Raw genomic sequence first — 15767 nt, forward strand, 5'->3', positions numbered from 1 at the left:
GACGCTTACACAAACACTAGAATTGGAATCATTATCCGGTTACGGAGGGAATTGGAATTGGATAGGAATTTGATACCGATTCCGGCGATCCAAATGCACCCTAATAGTAGTGAGAATGGAATCTCTACAATGACTTCAAAAACTTTTAACATCATTTGAAAATCAAAATATTTGTTGTTCCTAGTCTCACATTTGCCATCTCCGGGTGTTGTCACTAAAAACCTTCTCTGATTGATAGAAACTCCCGCCGTTGTCACTAAAAACCTTCTTTGATTAATAGAAATCCCACCGCTGACAATTGAAAAAGCAGCTTTCAAGGTCTCGTTGATTTGACGAATCAATGAATCACTCGAGTCTTGGTACATTTTCCAGGAGAGGGTCCCATCTGTGTGCTTGTAGGCCTCACCTTTCTTGCATTTTTATATCTTATATCATTGGAAAAATGATATCACCGCTACCGTATTTTAATGATCGCACTCCTCTCATTATTAAAATGTACAGTATGGTCCGCACCATAAGATGATCCAAACCGTCCATTAGATGGGTTAAAGGCTAAACAGGTTGTGCCCCAAAAATCATTTCCGTAGGTTGATCCATCCTCTCGATCTATGGAGGGACTGAATATTAGAGGATTGATCCAAACCCTCTATAGATCAAAGGGTTAGTATTAGGGGTGCAACTCAGGCAGGCCCAACCCGAACCCGACGGGTTCAACCCGGAAAAAACTCTGGTTGGGTTGAGTTCAAGTCAGGTTCGGGTTGGGTTTTCTCAACCCAGGTTGAGTTTGAGTCGGGTTAGGGTTGAGGGCTTGGGCAACCCGACCCGAGTTCAACCTGAAATTTTTAAAAACACTTTTTAAGCTTAAAATCTCGAGTTGGGTCGGGTCAAACCTCGTCGGGTTGGAACTCGGGTCGGGTTCGGGTTGGGTAAATGGTTGCTCGGGTTGGGTTTGGGTTGGCCTCAACCTGAACCCGACCCGCGCGAGTTGCACCAACCTATGGAGATGTTTTTTTGGGGCACAACCAATTTAGGCTGTGGCCCATCTAATCGACGGTTTGGATCATCAGAATCAAGATGAAAAGCGTTCATTACAGTTGGGAGTGCCATTATCAACACAACGCTAGTGCAGATATTATGGCCCCGGTATAACGCTCGAGGAATGCCCATTTGATACATCTCCCACTTTTGCTGTGGTCTTCATCTCCACGTTTCTTGCAGGCTCTGGTAAAAGTCCATTTCTTCGACCCTAGTTTATCTTTCTCTTGTATTACCATTGTTAGTTCTTTTCTTTTCTTGTTGTATTTTTTCCCTCTTTACAGAGAATGGTGTTGTACCTTTGAGGGCAAGAACAAAAGAAGTGTGTGCATTTCTCCTGAGAAAAAGAGAGAGGGGAGATATGGGTCGGCTTTTTGTGATCCAACTCAATGGCAAGATCTATACCTGCAAGTACTGTCAAACCCATCTTGCGCTTTACGAAGATATCCTATCCAAGGTATCTTTATATTTGTTACTTTTGAGTACTTTACTTTCTGTTGTAATTCCTGTCTGGATCCTTTCTTTCTGTTATTTTTATCTTTAGTTGAAACTCCATCATGCTTGATATGTCTTTATCTTGTAAGTAGAAGAGAACCCATTTGGATCTTTATTCTTTTGTTCACTTAAATCTTTAATTGATGCTTTACACACAGTTTGATTGAATTTTGTGTGAGTGAAGAGGTTAATGAAAACCCATTAGGGTTTTATTTCTCTTTTAAGTTCTTGATAGATGTCTGATCACACGGATTCCCAATTCTTTTTCCCATCGCATATTTCTAATAAATGGAGAAGTACATTGTGTTTTGTCCTCCTGTATTAAAGTTGCTCACAATTAATTGATTTTTCCAATTTTTTTTTGATTTAGTAATCAGGCAGTGTTTCTTTTTATTATGTATTTTGTTTCTCATAGGTTCCATTGGTGATAACATGTTCTTTGTACAATTATGTAACAAATTTTGGATAAGAGAAAGATTTGTTAAGGGGTCTTATCGGTGTCTATTTTTATGCGATGAGTTCAGTTTGTAAACTGTATAACCAACATTTTCTGTCTGGGTTAGTACACATTCTTGATGGGTAACTGAGTTATGTGTATGTTGATGTTTGTCTGACATTTTGTGGGGAGGTGAAATCCTAAGTCGAGAACAAGAATTAATCAGAAGCCTATTTGGACTTGTATCACTTAATGTAAATTTTGTTGCGGACACTCCATTTTGTTTTCCCTCTTTCCCATGTCAGTCAAAAGTTTCTTTAATGCTCTGCTTTATTATTTTGCATAGCTTCGTCTACAACAATATGCTATTTGTAGAATCCGATAATGAGTTTTTTATGCCAGGCTTTTGTTGAAAGTGATATCCGAATCAAAACTAGAGCAATTCGAAAGGGTAATCTCTAAATCTTTAGTCAAGAGAGCATTGAATGTTTTTTTAGAAAGGATCTAATAGGAAAGAAGGTTTGTTGGGCTTACTTAGCTTTTATTTAAATAATAATAATTAAAAATTCTCCTCATTTTATTTTCCTTCTCCTTTATACAGACCATATTGGTCGCGGGGTGCCCCATTATTTTTTTCATTAATATATTCTTTGCTATTTCACAAAAAAATAATAATAATAATTAAAAGTTAAGATCCGGACTATGATTTAGTGGAAGCCACTCAAGGAAGCCCTTTCAATAGATTTGGTTCTCCATCTTGTTTCAAAAGACACCCAAGATAGCTTGAGGCAAATAAAGATCGATGAAACATCGATATAAAACTGTATTTTGTTCTTCCTATGAGACGTTAGTCCCTTCTATTAGTCTTGAACAAAGATATTGAGGAAACCCCTTTTATTAAATGGAGCATTTAAAGTAGAATTGTATACCTCACAAATTGTCCACCTATATACTTTAATAGTTCTTGTTCACAAATTTTCCAGAAGTGCGTATCATCTTCCTGATGGAATTTCTTAGGATCGTGTGAAGAATGTGTCCAAAAATCTTTTAGTAAACAGTTTCAACCATTGCAATCTCAATTGACAATGTTGAATGCCATCAACTAAATTAATAGAGAAACTCTCCTTCCATCAACATAGTCTTCATCCTCTACAATAGATTCATCAGTGTCCATAATTTAGATAATTAGAAATTTCTTGTAGATCCACCTGTTAATCATAATATTCATTCTTTTAAAAAGTGGCTTTTATTCAATATTGTAACTGCACATGCAATGGGGACAAGATGTCCCCAAGATGGTTACAAAACATATGGACCGATGCCCAACAGAATGACAATATTATATCACCGGCAGAGAGGGGTCGTTCACCATGACTGGCATCTCCGTGATACCCCTTCCTTCGCCAAACTATCCGCCAGGGAGTTGGCCCAGCGCCTCATATGTGAACGTTGAGGCTTAATGGTCCGTATAGTATCTCGGATCTCATCTATGATTCCGGCCAGTCTCCAAGAGCCTACGCACTGGTTCTTTGCCCAAGCAATTACGTTAGAGGAATCCCCCTCCACTATTAGTGGTCCCAAATTGTTCTGTTTGAACCACCTTAGTCCAAAGAGTGAAGCTTTTGCCTCAGCCTCGTTCGCATCGCATGTTCCTTTAGGACCTGAGTAGCTCATTACCATGCTGCCGGAGTCATCGTGAATAGCACCTCCGATCCATGCTAAACCCGTGTTGCCTCGTGAACTTCCATCGAAATTCAATTTGAGCCATCCATTTGGGGGAGCCACCCAACAGGGCGTGATTTTGACCTTGAGTCGCCTCTCCCTCATAACGGTGATGCCATTCCGCAAGACATGTTGGACTGCATATGGAACCCCCACCCTTCTTAGAAGAAGCCCACTATATAATGGCAATCTTGATGGCCAAGCGAAGGTCCCGGGCTGTCCTCGCTTTATTATTAAAATCCTATTGTTCCTTTCATCCCATAAGAACCAAGTCACGGCATACGGGATGGCCGACAACATTTCATCACCATTGCAGCCGTGGACGGCACCTGCACAGTGAATTACCGTCCTTGATACGCTCTTGTGTAGGACCCAATCCATACCAAAAAAATTGAACATTCCCATCTATATAGGAAAGAGTACGGACATAGCAGTAGAATGTGATCCAAAGTAGCGATAGTTTGGCGACAAAGCATGCACTAGTTTGCCAATCTGATGCATATCTTTTGCAGTCGATCACATGTGTTAATGCATCTGTAAGAAACTGTCCATACGAAAGCCGCTATTCTTGGAGGAATTGAAGGTCACCATAAGCTTTTCCTACTTGAGTTAGGTCTACTACCGTCGCTTAGTTTGTAGAAAAAACTGCTAACCGAGAAGCCCCCCAGCGTGTCCGGTGTCTAGATCCATTGACCTACTAGGTATGGCAAGAGGTGGGTGATTGTTAGGGGTAAAATCGGTCTCGTCCTTCATGATCTGGATATGTGGCGAAGAATGATCCAACGGACTGTGTTATATCACCTTTCATTTTCTCTTAATAACAAACCTCATGATTCCTTTAGCCATGTCAGCCAAAGTCGTTAGAGATCGGATCTCACGATCACTTGACAAAGATCGTAAGCTTCAACCAGCACATATACTGAATATGATTCAGTTAGCTCCATACCAATTAAAGAGTGACACATGGACCATATACTGAGGTAAGATGTATGATCCCCTTTTGAAAAGAGGACTCTCCCGCTCTTTTGAGGGGAAGAGAAAGTAAATCAGTAGAGAATTTCCTTCTGGTGGAAAAGTTTCATTTTCTTCGGTTAGCATCCTATCCAATTTTCGATCACCAAAAGCTACGTTTTCTGATTAGCTTCCTTTTTGTTATTTCTTAATCAGTTTAGTTCTTAAATGTATTCATTGAATTTTCATCTAGTTAATTGAGATCTTTTACTACTTGTGATCTTTGTAATATTGATAATCTTTGTGATTTGTAAGATATCTATCAATCATCAGATCTACAGGCCATAATTTAGTGATAACATTTTGGCGCCATCCATTGGACCTCATCATTTTCCAGAGAGATCTCCAGTAATGAAGAAACCTAATTCAAAACAAACTGATAAGATGATTACGAGAACAAGCTAATCAAGGTTCTAGAAGCAACATTCACTCTCCTCAACTGGAAAAGCAGTACCTTCCTCAAACAGAAGAATCTCCGGCCGGATCTAATCTAGAGAACGATCTTCCGACTAGAGAAATGTATAATGATCTCTCCCGCCAAGTCTCAGAGATCCTTCGTCGATTACTGCCCTTGCAAGATATTCCGAAAGAAGCTCAAGTTCTGGTTAATCGATCTCCATCGAAAATAGATCTAGATGACAACGAAGATTTTCAGGAAGATCGCCATCCTCATAGAAGACGCAGTAGAGAGCGTGCGGCCTCTGTCTCCATCACTAGTCCGATACGGACTAATTACAATGTAGATCCGCCGGATTATCGCCGAAACATGCAGCAGAGACGTCGATTTCCCGCCGAGCCCTGAGATCATGCGCTTGCTACTACAGATCGACAGATCGCAACAGATTTGCCAATTTCAGCCATCGATCCGAACTTTGACCAGATTGCCACGCTCCAAAGTCACATCCGAGAGGTGCGTCAAGAGTTGAAAGCTCCCTATAATATAGATCTACTCGACGAATGGGAGAAAGAAGCAATTTCACCATTCACACCAGAGGTAATGTTTGCCCATGTGGATCTAACGTTTGATCTAGCTCGTTTCACGTCTTATGATGGAACTGCCGATCCGTTGGAATTCCTTAAGACCTATAGAGGGTAATGTATCTTCGAGGTGCTTCAGACGCCTTCATGTGCAAGGCCTTCTCCTCCCTCCTTAAAGGAAATGCCAGCACATGGTATTCTAGTCTAAAGCCTAATTCAATTAGATCGTTTCATGAATTAGGAAGCAATTCGCTTCCTACTTTGCAAACAACCGGCCCCGACACAGACCAGCTGATGCTTTGATTGCATTGCGACAACCAAAAGAGGAAACTCTACTGAGTTTTATGAGTCGCTTCAACGCTCTGGTAGTGCAGATTACCAATTTTGATCTTGATATTGCAATCGCCACTTTGAAATTCGCCACTCACAATCGAGATCTGAAGCTTTCACTTCATGTCGAACCTCCATGCACTCTACAAGACCTTATGACGAGGACGGACAGGTTCGTTGATGCTGAAGAATCGTTGGAATTTGACAAGAATCCCGATCCTCAAAAATCGCAAGACAAACCGAAGGAAGAGAATCGTCAGGCCAGCAGACCGAATCGGCCACCAAGACTTGAAGATAAAGATGGGAACCGAGGGTTGATCCCTTCCTTCGAAAACTTTTACACTCCTCTTAATACAACGGTCTCTAACATTTTGTATGAGATAAGGGATCAGGGACTGATTCAATGACCCAAGAAAATGAAGCTGACGAGTAAGAATCAGAAGAGTCAGAAATATTGTCATTATCATGAGGACCGAGGACATACAACAGACGGATGTTTTTACCTTGAGGAGGAAATTGAAAGACTGGTCGCAGGAGGACAGTTGCACTGTTATGTTTGAAACCCACCTAATAACGATCGTCCCCGGCCAAGATCAGAAATCCGAAGATCTGCTTCTAGACATCGTTCGCCTGACCGTCGACGATCTGTCTCCAGACATCGTTCGTCTAGTCGTCAAGGATCCCCCTCTTATCATAGAGATTCCGACAGAGTTCGTGAGGGTACAGACTTTAACAATCATCACCAAATAGCTGGAAACATTGATATTATCTTTGGAGGACCAGCAGCTGGTGGCCCCACGATTGCAGGAAGAAAAGCTTATCTGACAAGAATAAACTCTTTGGAAGCTCCAGCCAAAAAATTGAAGCCGGATGGAGAGAATGCTGATCAGGTCATCACCTTCACTGATGCAGACTATAAGGGAGTCACGGTGCCGCATGACGATGCAGTGGTGATTCGTCTGGTCGTTGCCAATTTTAACGTTAGCAAAATCTTGGTAGACACCGGGAGTTCGGTAAACATTCTTCATTATAAGGCATTTGGTCAAATGGGAATCGGTGTGGATCGCCTAACTCCGGTTGAATGGTCCGTCTACGGATTTTCGGGTGCTTCTGTGAAAATAGACGGACAGATAGATCTCCCGGTAACCCTCTGTACCGATATGTGTCAGAGAACACTTATGCAGACCTTCCTTGTGGTCCAAGTACCCTCCACCTATAATGCAATCATTGGACGACCTGCGTTGAATGAACTCCAAGCAGTTGTTTCCACACCTCATTTGAAAATGAAATTCCCCACCCCTCACGGTATCGACATTATATGTGGTGACCAGGATCAGGCCTGATCTTGCTATTACGGCAGTTTGAAAGGCATCAACAAACCAAAGGAGGCTTTTCATATTTACTCGACAGACTCGAGATAGAAGAACTCAGCAAAATACCGTTGTTTGAAGTTGACGAGGAAAAAACCGTCCAGATCGGCTCCTTACTTTCGGGTAAGATCAAAACTGACTTGATTGATTTCCTTCAAGCTAATGCGGATGTCTTTGCATGGTTGGCATTTGATATGCCTGTAATGTCTCCCGAGGTAATCGTCCATAAGTTAAATGTGGACACCTCGTTCAAGCCAGTTAAACAGAAGAAGAGAAATTTTGCCCCGGAAAGGCAAACCCATATCAAGGAAGAAGTGGATAAGCTCTTGAAAGCTAATTTCATCAAAGAAATTCATTACCCGGAATTGCTCGCTAATGTAGTCATCGTAAAAAAAACAAATGGCAAATGGAGAATTGGTATTGATTATACCGACCTCAAACGAGCTTGCCCGAAGGACCATTTACCCCTTCCAAAAATAAACACATTGATCGATGCCACTTCTGGTCATCCGTTATTAAGTTTCATTGATGCATTCTCCGGTTATAACCAGATACAAATGTATGCTCCTGACATTCCAAAGACCTCCTTCATCACAGAACATGGATTGTTCTGTTACAGAGTAATGCCATTCGGCCTGAAGAATGCAGGAGCTACCTACCAACGATTGGTCAATAGAATATTCGAAAACCAAATTGGTCGCAATATTGAGGTATATGTAGATGACATGCTGGTGAAAAGCTTGCTGACACAAAACAATATTTCTGATCTTGAAGAAACCTTTTCGGTTCTCCGAAAGCATCGAATGAAGCTAAATCCGGCAAAATGTGCATTGGGGTTACATCTGGGAAGTTCCTAGGGTTTATGGTGAGCCATAGAGGAATTGGGGCTAACCTGGAAAAGATCATAGCCATATTAGACATAGCTCCACCAAAGAATATAGTGGAAGTTCAGCGCCTCACTGGAAGAATAGTGGCTTTGAGCCGCTTTATGTCAAAATCAGCTGAGAAATGTCTTCCCTTCTTCAAAACCCTCAGGATTGTAAAAGATTTTTCCTGGACCGATGAATGTCAAGCTTCATTTGAACAGTTGAAGTTGTATCTCCAGTCTCCATTGTTGACGAAGCCAACTCCAGGAGAGGAATTATACTTGTACTTAGCAGTCACCCTGGCAGTGGTCAGTGCAGTATTGGTCAGTGAAAAAGAAAAGCACGAACGACCGATCTACTATGTGAGTAGAATACTTCATGATGCTGAAACAAGCTATCAGAATATAAAAAAAATTGTTTATGCTCTCGTAATTGCTGCTTGAAAGCTCAGACCCTACTTTCAAGCACACTCCATAATCCTCCTCACGGATCAACCTCTCCGGAAGATTCTTCAAAAGCCAGACACCTCCGGCCGGCTTATCAGTTGGGCGGTCGAATTGGGGGGATTTGACATCCAAGTGCGCCTAAAACCATCCATCAAGCCGCATGTCTTGGCCGACTTTATTGTGGAATGGTCAGCACCAACGCAAGACTCGGGGAAGGGGGGGCGGGGGGAAGGGGGCAGGAGATCACCTTGGGAGTAAGCATGAAAATCCAATTTCCTTGAAAATCCCTTCCAGGAATCCGTGGATGTTGTACGTGGACGGCGCTGTTAATGCAGGAGGATGTGGTGCTGGCATAGTATTGGTCGGTCCCAACAGTTTCCTTGTGGAATATGCGATTAAGCTAGAGTTCAAAGCTTCTAACAATGAAGCTGAGTACAAAGCTCTTTTGTCAGGACTTCACCTGTCAATAGAAATGAATGCTGAATGCTTAAGACTCCATAGTGATTCTTAGTTGGTAGTAGGGCGAGTAAATGGGCATTATGAAGCAAAAGAGCTAAGAATGCTGAAGTATCTAGAAAGAGTGAGGGAAAAGTTAAAACAATTCCGAGTGATAGAAGTGGTACGGATTCCAAGAACTATGAATGCCAGAGCCGATGCTCTCTCTAAAATGGCTGCTTCGGATACTACTGATGTTGGAGTTGTTTATATTGAAATTCTGAAGCAACCGAATATAGATCGTGATGAAGTTTTAGAAATTGAGTTCGAACCAAGTTGGTTGGACCCCATATTGAAACACCTAAGGGACGACCTAGCTCCAGACGATCGGAAAGAAGCTCGTCGCCTAATCACCAAAGTCGCCGAGTATGTCTTTGATGGCAAAACCCTCTATAAACGATCTTATTTGTGGCCTTATTTAAAATGCGTCAAACCTCCTCAGACGGAGTATGCCTTAAGAGTGGTACATGAAGGAATCTGTGGTGACCACTTGGGGGGCATTGTCCTAGCGCAGAAGATCCTCAGGCATGGTCATTTTTTGCTGACTCTTATTGAAGACTCAAAAGAGTTTGTGAAGAAATGCAAGAGTTGCCAAAAGTTCGATGAAGCACCTCTCAAGCCTCTGCTAAGTATACGCCCGTCTCCAGTCCCGTGCCTTTTGCAATGTGGGGAATGGACCTTCTTGGCCCGTTTCACCGATCCAAAAGAGGTTTTACGATGTTTTATGTAGCAATTGACTATTGTACTAAATGGGTAGAGGCAAAAGCGGTGGTCAAGGCCGACTCAAAGTCCACAGAGAAGTTTGTCTATCATGACATTATTTGCAAGTTCGGAATTCCCCAGATCTTGGTAACGGACAATGGGACACAATTTTCTAGCGAGTACTTTGAAAACTTCTGCGAAAGGCTCGGTATCGAGCAAAGATATTCTTTGGTAGGCCATCCTCAAGAGAATGGCCAAGTAGACTAATAGGACGTTTCTACAGAGCTTCAAGAAACAACTCGAAGATGCAGGATCTTCCTGGGTAGAAGAAGTCCCGAATGTACTATGGGCATAGCCAACTACTCCCCGGACAGCCATTGGAGAGTCCCCATTCAACCTTACGTTCTGGGTTGAAGCTGTCATTCCGGTAGAAATCAGAATTCCCTCGCCACGAATAGAAGCGTACAATGAATTACTGAATCCTGAGCTTCTGAGAAATAGTCTTGACCTTGTGGAGGAAAAAAGGGAAAAGGCTAGGATAAGGAATGCTGCCTATTAGCAACGAGTCGCCAGATATTACAACTCCCGAATGAAAGAACGATCTCTCCGAGTAGGAGATCTGGTCCTTCGACGAGCGAAAGTTTCAGATCCTCGTAACTACGGAAAACTCGCCCCCACTTTGGAAGGACCATGTTGAGTCGCCAGGATGTTGAGACCAGATGCATATCAACTGGAACATCTGGACGGATCTCCTAGTTCCTGAAGCTGGAACATCGGGAACTTGAAAAAATACTACTTGTAAGTAGTTACTTCTGTTAGGATTTCTTTTTGTAAACAAATTCTCTTTGTCTCTGTGTTGTGTTTGTGTTTGTATCCCCTACAGGAAGTTTCCCATTTCGTAATAAAAGAACGTGTTCCGTCTCTCTCCAATCAATTTTCCGGTTTTCGTCATGATGTGCCTCGCCTATCAGATATGGCATAGCCACTCAATTAAGCTTTTAAGCTAGTTGAAGATGGGAAGAGGGAGTGTAGTACACTCTCCAATTTAAGGCCTTATCCTTTTTAGGATAGGAGGGCAAGCCAACTCCCAGCTGATCATTCGTGTGGATAGGCTGCTGACGTGTTAGAAAACACAAAAGGAATACCCGGACACCGTGCCTTTTAAGGCATGGTAGAGGTATTCCTTCTCCAAAAAGCGAGAGGGAAAAGGAATTGAGTCCAACTCCTCCAAATGAACTTCGGATCAGACTCCCGCTATATATGGTTCGGGCGTTCGCCTTAAAAGATTGAAATTCTTATAGCGTAAAAAGTAAGACTGAAGCAGTCAATCTCTCCATTCCAAAAAGGAACAAAATTGAAATATAAGTTCAAAAAGATCAACCTTCACAGGAGTTGATCCCACTGCATGCATTGACATTACCGTTTAATAACCATCAGACCAAAGTTACCCCTCTGGAGGGATTTAAGTGTAATCACAACCCATTGTTTAACATCGTTCAAAACCAAAACAAAGAAAGGGAGAGTTATGAAATACCACCTATTGACCATTCCCATGATCGGCTTCGTTGTCATCTTCTCCCACCTTACTTCCTCCGCAGCATCCTCATCTTCAATCACCTTTTCCTTCTCCTCTACATCACCGTTCCCGTTGACTTCTTTGGTAGCCGTCTCACCTTTCTGCTCGGCTACTTTCTTTTCTGATTTATGAAGAAGCTTGGAAACGTCAAAGTTCGGATCAATATTTAGCACCTGCTTCCTGCATTCGAAAAATCCCCGGAGGTCAAAAGGCACACAACTCAAGGCAATTGTGAGCCTGTATTCCTCGGATTCAAGAAATTGATCCACCGCCTTTTCTTCGGCCGCTTCAATTTTCTTGTGAGTAGAAACTTGAAGGATGACCAACTCTTTTTTCTGCATCTTCTCTGGCCTTTTTCAGCTTTCAACGACTCATAAGATTCTACCGCAGTCTTGTTCGTGCTCGCTGCATTTTCGTACTCAGCCAGTGAATTCTCCAAGTTCTGAACTCGTTCTCGTAAAAGATTCACCTCCCCCAGACTTGAACATTTGGCCTACTACCTTCCCTGTGAGACTTTGAACTTGTCACCCATAACATGTAAATATCAAGACACCCTCCCAGCTTACCAAGAAAAGTAACTGAAGAATAGAATACTCACACAATGTAAATAATGATAAGCAGTGGCGGATGGAGGGGAAAGAGCCTCTAATTCTGCTTTCTCTCTAGGAAGAGCAATAGCGAACCTCATCTCAACGCCGACCCTGGGATTCTGAACACCATTATCTTCTTCCCCGATCTTCCAATTTGGCTAGTATATAACTCCTTTCATTTTTTCCTTTATCCCTTCAAGATGTGAGTGGCTCATCACCTTCATAGTCATCTCACACCCATCAAATTTACTCTGATTCTTAACTGGGGAATTCTCGGGAATTTTTAGGCTCCCACATTTTCCTGAAACCTTCGTCTTCTTAGCTGTAGATTCTTTAATAGGAGTCGGAGGTCTCTTCTTCCTGATAGTTTGAGAAGGGGCATGGGATTGCCCGGACTCTCCTTTAGCAGAAAGTTCCAGTGCTCGATTCATTAAATCATCAGCTGATTGAACCGCCCCGACTCTCTTCTTTGAAGCCATTGTTGCACATAATAACAGTAAAGTAAATAACGATTTACAAGGAAAAATTCATAGACAGAATGATTAGTTTAGATTGTAAAAATTACCACTATGATCGGATGTCTTTTCTTCCAACTGTCTTGATTTCTTTCCAGATTTCCTCTTACCCGACTCATGCTTAAATAAAAATAATCTATATTTCCTTAGAGTTTCCTCTAATTTAAATTCATTGACGTCAATTGGGCTACCTTCTGCCATTTGACGGAACTCATAATCCTCTTCTGCAATAAGACTAAGATCAAACCCTTTAAGTTCCTCCAGGATTGGCCCAACTTGAAACATGCTCTGAATACTGCCGGATGTAGTTGAAGCTTTTTCCCCCGTGTTTTAGCTATAAAGGCGAGCATGTTTCTTCAGCTATTGGGGTAAAGTTGGGTCGGAGCCAATCATAAGTAAGTCAACATTTCTACCAAATAGCCTACTAGGGGAAACCGAACTTCGACTTTGAAAGTTTCGAGATAGAAAGCAACCTCTTCAGGCCTTGAGCTTTTGCAAACGTATTCATGTACCGAAGGGATTCGAATGCGATATTCCTTCGGAATCCGATAGTCTTCTGGGATATTCAGAGATGACTCTTTTAATGTGCATACTGATTCTCGAGCCTCCTTTGGACAATAAAGTTCTGCCTCCTTCGATCCCATATCTCCTCGATGCTGAAACATCTTGGACAGAGGAATAGTATCCACCTCTTCGCTCGAATCTCCGATAGTAATGGGTTCAGCATCCACCTCTTGATGAGAGACAATATCCGTTATCCTAGAAGCATTACCAGGACTTTTCTTTGACAATCTAATACTAAGGGTTCTGGAAGGATCAGACCTATTCAACCTAACCCTAGTTTTCCTCTCTCTAACGACTACTGGACTTTTGAGAGGTTTGGAAGACCCTTCCTCTTCACTCTTATCCCCTATTCTCCTAATAGGAGATGAATCCGATTCTCTTTCAAAGGGTGGCTCCAATGATTGATTTTGTGAATCCGTGGCATCATACATTGTTTTCAAAGAATAACTTTTAATATAAACTAGAAAGAAAAGCTTGGAAAGTAGAACAAAAGATATTTGAAAAAGGAAGGAAGAGTTAAAGACTCACCGGAAATTTCTGTAAAAGTTGCCGGAAAACCTCCAAGAGAAGCTCGCCGAAAAAGATTCGTAGAAACTCCCAGTTTTTCTCAAAAAAAGGATATGGAAACTAAAAGGGCAAGGTTTAGGGTTTACATTAATGATTTTCTTGCGTCCGCACGTGGGAAACGTTCCGTCGCATTAAAATACGGAATCTATTACACGTGGCACTCTCGGGATGATTCCAGAAATTGAGATATTTGATATCCTTTTACAAGAGCTATGATTACCCTGATGCTGTTACCTTGCGAAATAACACTACTGCCTTCAATGAAGATTGATTATTACAAATATAAAATATTATAGAAAAGTGTTACATGAATAAAAGTATCGGAACCGATGCATTCACAACCATGAAAACTACTAATAGCAGGGGGGCAAGTGACTCTTACAATAATATGAAAACTTCTATTTTTCACTAATAAAAGAGGAATTACAAGAAAAAAGCCATTCACGGCTGATTACATAACATCCATTGCTCCGAACTAAAAACCTATGGATAAAAGGAAAAAGAAAGCTCCTGATCTGGTATAAGGCATGTACACCAGACAAGACTTGACCGACGAAAAGAAAGGCTCCCTTGCTTACAGAAAGATAGGCGCCCACTCGCCCGAGTCACCTTCCGCCACCCATCCTACTCCAGGTAGGCGGGAGGAACTATGGATCGACGGTCAGAGTCCGGAGGCTTTCGCTGGAAAAACCAGGAAAGCTCAGTCATCGGAGGAAGCCCTCCGATGATCGTCCTTGGACGAATCTCCATTATCCTCGTCGGTTCGAAGCCTAAGGGCCTCGATCAAATCATCTTTGGCCTCTAGATGGCCCGCCAAGGACTCCTCTCTCTCTCTCTCTCTCTCTCTCTCTCTCTCTCTCTCCTCTGCCTCCTTCTCCAGCTTGATGATTTTTGCCTTAAGGCTATAAACCTCATTGCCGAACTCCAAGAGGCGAGAAACAACAACTTTGTGGCGAAGCTCTCCTTGCAAGAAAGAAAATGAATGAGTGCTAAAAAGCTCAAATATGAAAAGAAAGATGATAGAAAAGGAAAGAAAGAAGAAGCATCTCTTTAAGGAAAAGTTGATACCCTCCACAAAATGCCTCAGCACATTCCTCTCCACCTCTATGGATGGGAGAGGAGAAGGCCGGCTGGAAGCTTCTGCTTCTTCCTTTCCCCCTTTTCTTCTTCTTGTTCTCCTCGCCACTGGTTCCGGACCGGGTCTTCATTGTGTCTCCTCGCTCCCTCCTCTTGAACTTAGTTCAATAATTGGGGCCCCAACCTGTCTACCTCGAACAGATGAATGAGAGTCCATGGGAGTTTCTCAAAAAGAGGAAAAAATGAAGTAAGAAATTTACACCGGAAAAGTGAAAAGAAAGAGTCTGAGAGTTTGATAAGAAAGAAGGGCTGCAATCCTTTAATAGAAGATTTGGCAGCTGGAAAAGCATCGCGTCCCGTTGGAACCCATTACTGATTTGACACGTGGCACCACAGAAGATGCAACGGGACTAACGCCTCATCATGACAGTGGTGTTCCGTACTCACCATCAAGTGCTTTCAGCCGGCGTTTCGAATCCCCATAAAGGGATAATAATTTCACCCGCAGACTATTAATTCTTGAGCTTATCTGAACTTATTTAGATAACTTTTCAGCTTCTCCGATAAAAGACTCGGATTCTTCATTGATACAAGTGAAGATCCTCCGAGAGAGACAATCGGTTCCGAATTCCCAAAGATCCCAATACTCTGACTTCCCTTTTTATAATTACTTAAGTAGGGGGGCAATATGTTAGGGGTAAAATCGGTCTTGTCCTTCATGATCTGGACACGTGGCGAAGAATGATCCGACGGACTATGTTAGATCGCCTTTCATTTTCCTTTAATAACAAACCTCATGATTCCTTTTAGCCACATCAGCCAAAGTCGTTAGAGATCGGATCTCACGATCACTTGACAAAGACAGTAAGCTTCAACCAGCACATATACCGAATATGATTCAGTTAGCTCCAGACCAATTAAAGAGTGACACATGGACCATATACTGAGGTAAGATATATGATCCCCTTTTAAAAAGAGGACTCTCCCGCTCA

General features: G+C 42.2%; 1 pseudogene across 1 annotated transcript in view; it reads left to right on the forward strand.

The window, feature by feature from the left end:
• Window positions 1–1133: 1133 nt before the first annotated feature.
• Window positions 1134–15767, forward strand: part of LOC143856252 (protein yippee-like) — a 58353-nt pseudogene continuing 43719 nt past the window's right edge. Inside the window, exons 1-2 of the transcript XR_013238138.1 lie at window positions 1134–1224; window positions 1320–1492. The product of XR_013238138.1 is annotated as a protein yippee-like (transcript). The remainder of the gene's footprint in view (window positions 1225–1319; window positions 1493–15767) is intronic.

This window comes from Tasmannia lanceolata, unplaced genomic scaffold (assembly GCF_043159265.1).
Source record: "Tasmannia lanceolata isolate RefF3 unplaced genomic scaffold, GAP_Taslan_0.1 ptg000023l, whole genome shotgun sequence".
Taxonomy (NCBI): Eukaryota; Viridiplantae; Streptophyta; class Magnoliopsida; order Canellales; family Winteraceae; genus Tasmannia; species Tasmannia lanceolata.